Here is a 4,244-nt window from a genome sequence, read left to right as displayed (position 1 = left end):
ACACATACTCCTAGCTGCTATAGTGGATTGGTGTGTAAAAAAAAACAAAAAAAAAACACATTCAGCACTGTAAAAATCAGAATCCCCAGCCAGTGGCTGGGGATTAGGATTTTACTGCCCCCTATCCTGGCCCCTGAGGTGGCGGCTTAAGCCGTAATATGGTAGTGTGGGCCATAGCCTCGGGACCACTGTTATAGGGAGGTTTTTCGGCTTGGTTCAAATCACATGTGAAGTCTGTGCTATCCGATTTCTGCCATACAGATAGTATGGCTGAATTTGCATCACATTTGGACCAAAGTTGTGCAGGACCCTTTTTTGGCCTGCACCAGAATCGGATTACATGGGTGTTCACACCCATGTGATCCGATTCATGTCTGAATTGACAGTTTGCACTGCAATGTGGGAACCCGCAGTGGATTCACAGGATTCTCGCATCACACCTGCAAACCCACTGTGGATTCCCATATCACATGTCTCCCGATGGCACAAACTGCTGGGAGTGTTAAATAAAAGTTAATGACACTCCCAAATCAGTTCACATATTACAGTGCAAACTGCAAATTCGGACAGGAATCTGATTGTATGGGTGGGAAAACCCATGCGTTACGATTCTGCTGCGGATCAGAAAAGGGGTCCTGTGCGAGTTTGGTCTGAATGCAATGTGAATTCAGCCATACTAGCTGTATGGCTGAAATCGCATTGCACAGAAATTGCATGCGATTTGTACTGCAGTGTGGTACAAATCGCATTCAATGTCGGACATCGTTGCAGTGTAAACTAGCACTAAGTCTGAAATCTTCATCTCTAATCATTGGTGCATATTGCAGCTGTGAATAGGGCCTGCAGGCAGTATAAGACCCCTTTCAACTGAGGCGTTTTCCAGGCGCTTTTGGGCTAAAAATAGCACCTGTAAAGCACCTGAAAAACGTCTCCCCTGCAGTCTCAGTGTGAAAGCCCGAGTGCTTTCACACTGAGGTGCTGCACTTGCAGGATGTTATAAAAACTCCTGCAAGCAGCATCTTTGGAGTGGTGAAGGAGCGGTGTATACACCACTCCTCCACTGCTCCTGCCCATGGAAATTAATGGCCAGCGCTGCTGAACTGCCAGCAAAGTGGCGCTTTGCAGGTGGTTTTAACCCTTTTTTGTCTGCTACTGGGGGTTAAAAGCGCCCAGCTAGCAGCTGAAATCCTCGGCAAAAACGACGGTAAATGGCCGCTAAAAATAGCGGCGCTTTGCTGCTGACGCCCCAGTCCGAAAGCACCCTTCGGGCCAAAGAATAACAGGGTGGGCAGTTCCTATAGATGGCAGTAGATAATGGCCGACCGAGCCTCTTACCATACCTGGGGATAGAGCTCATTCTGGGTTGCCTGTGGCGATTCCGCTGGGTAGCACCCAGATCTGTATTCTGGACATAACTTCATGCTTTTCTTCACAAGGGATGGTACTAGGCTGTGTGTCTTTCCCTGGTGGTGCAGTGCAATAAGATTCTCTCTCTCTCGCTGGAGTTCTGGGTGCACTTCCCCAAAAGCTCTCCTGAGCTCCTGGCTCTCTTTCCCTCCTCTTCAGCTGGACACGCTGGGGGCTGCAGTTTCTTCCAATGGAGTTGCAATGTCCAGACCTCGGGACTACAATTCTCACAATTCTTCTCTCTGCTTCAGTTTAGTGTTTTTTTTCTTGCACGATAAGAAGGAGGGGGAAGAAACATAGCCAGCACAGCTCCCGACTACAGTGATGAGAGGAGGAGAGGGGAGAAGAGCCCACAGCTGCTGCTGCTGCTGCTGCTGCTGCTGCTGCTGCTGCTCTCTCTGTGCACACAGACACAGCCGCTCCGATCTTCTGCTGCTCTGGAGGGGGAATGGGCAGGAAGCACAGAGAACCCTCCAGTCTTTCAGCGGCGGCTCAAGCAGGGGGGGTGAAGGAGGTCTCCTTCTCGGACCGCACCTGTCATTTGCCGGCGGCTGGTGGGGAGAGCAAGGGATAGGGATCCTGGCACTCTACACATATCGGGCAAATTCGGCGATGGCGAGGCCCCTGCGATCGTGAGGCCTAAGGTGATCGCCTAATTTGCCTAATTGGAGAGCCGCCTCTGGGGCTAAAGCAGATTTAGGACAGGAGATAACTCCTGTAACGGTCGCTATCAGGGAGAATACTGAGTTTCAGAAACTCCTCAAAGATTTACATTCACACATTAAGCAGAATAATGTTCTTTTGGAGCCACAGTTGCTCTGGCATAGGTTAGGAGCGTCTTTGAAAATGTACAATAATCTTAGAGGTGTCAAGTAACTCCTATGTAAGAGTTTCAGAGCTAGGTCTCAATGATTTGTGCAATGAGAATATTTATAGTTAGACTGAATTGCCTTATTCCATTCAGATAACTGGGGATGTTAGGGTTCATACCACATCATCTGCGAATAAGCCAATTTGTTGGTCCTTGTCAGCTACTCGAATGCCCTTGATAAAATTATCCCTTCTAATTATCTTTGCCAGGGGCTCCATCACCAGTGAGAAGATCAAAGGGGATAGTGGGCACCCCTAACGGGTACCATTAGTAATGTAGAATGTATCTGATATAGCATTAGAGGTATATACCCACGCGATCAGCACTGTATATAGTGCTGAAATTGCTGAGTTCATACTGTAGGTCCTGTGAATCCAAATTTGTGAAGGTGTACCCCCAGTGAATGCGGTCAAATGCTTTTTCAGCATCTAATGTCAGGAACACTGTTGGCACCTTATGAGTTTCTGCAATTTTGATAAGATTGTACACCCTACGGGTACCATCTGGGGCCTGCTGTCGATTCACAAAACCTACTTGGTCTGCTCTTATTAAGTAAGGGGTTATTTCCGCCAATCTGTTGACTAGAATTTTTGCATAGATTGTCAGTATTGAGGAGGGATATAGGCTGGAAGTTCTGGGGGGTGTCTAGTTTCTTCCCTGGTTTTGGCAGAGCCACTATAACAGCCTGGAGCATCCCTTCAGGAAAAGAGGTGGAGGAGATTGCTTTGTTGAAAAGTCATACACATGTATGGCACTAGTGTGGTCTGAAAAGCCTTGTAGTACTCAGCTGAGAAGCTGTCTGCTCCTGGCAATTTGTTGGGAGGTAATGAATTAATGGCCTGAAGAATTAATTTTTCTGAAATATCAGAATTTAAGGTACAATTAGACATCCCAATAAATATGCTTCCACACAGAGTGCAGGAAAGGGTCAGAGTTCAGGATGGATATAGAGCCAGTTCAGATGTCTTTACTGGTCGTTCTCATACAAGGCAGGGTCCTTCCTCTTCAATCTCTCATGCTCTCTTGTGCCCCAGTGGTAGGTTATGTATGCCAAAGCAAAGGGTGGCACTACAGTCAGGAAGCTTGATGCGCATCTCTGTAAAACATTGGGATTGCCTTTTAAAAAAACTTGGGCAAATGCCCTCTGCTCAAAAGGAGATAAGGTGAAAGTGATGACGTGTCGCACCTTAGCGAGGTCTCCAAAGTGCACCCCCATGGTTTAGTTGCTTGCATCCTCAATGCCAAACTCAGGACTACTGAGAACTGAAATATCAGAATTTAAAGACAGCAGCATAGCTGCATCTATAGACGGGAGTTTGACAGATCGGAGAAAATTGTTAATCTCAATATCAGTAGGTTGGCGTGTTGAAGGGTCTGATTTTAAATGATATAGTTGTTTGTAGTATTGTGTTTGAAATGTGTTGGAAATATCTGTTGGGTTGTGTATGGGTGTAGCTATGTTGGGATCAATTATTTGGGTTAATTTAGCTTTTTGCTGTTTTCTGCATATATAGGTAGCTAAAAATTTACCAGCTCTATTTCCCTGTGTATAATGGGTTGCCCTGAATTTCTTCAGATATGTCTGGTGATCAGAGATTAAATGCATTTGAATGTGTTGTTTGCAATGGAATAGTGCAGAATGTATGAGAGGGGTAGGGTTGGATTTGTGCTGCACTTCAAGGGATTTGAGTTTAGTTAACAATGTAGATAGTGCCTGCATTTTCACCTCTTTTCCCTTGAAGCTGCTTGAAGTAACAAACCTCTACTGTATGCTTTATGGGAGCACCACAAAGAAAAAATTGTTGTTTCTGGTACATCATTGCATAGAAAGAAATCAAGGATCTGACCATGCAGTTAGTGTCGGTATCTTGGGTTTTTCAATATGGCTGTGTTGTTGCACCATAAATGTACTGGTGCTGCGTTACATCGTTCTTTGATAACTAGCAAGACCGATGCATGATCAGAA

At 45.9% G+C, this 4,244-nt stretch overlaps 1 pseudogene; it reads right to left on the bottom strand.

Annotated features, from left to right (window-relative positions):
* Window positions 1–3,162: 3,162 nt before the first annotated feature.
* LOC143942337 (cytochrome b-c1 complex subunit 8 pseudogene) lies at window positions 3,163–3,517 on the bottom strand (annotated as a pseudogene).
* Window positions 3,518–4,244: the final 727 nt, after the last annotated feature.

This window comes from Lithobates pipiens, unplaced genomic scaffold (genome assembly GCF_037356315.1).
Source record: "Lithobates pipiens isolate NorthernLeopardFrog02 unplaced genomic scaffold, aLitPip1_a1.2 Scaffold_10, whole genome shotgun sequence".
Classification (NCBI taxonomy): Eukaryota; Metazoa; Chordata; class Amphibia; order Anura; family Ranidae; genus Lithobates; species Lithobates pipiens.
Note: the sequence above shows the minus strand (reverse complement) of the source record. Positions and strands in the feature narration are given on the sequence as shown.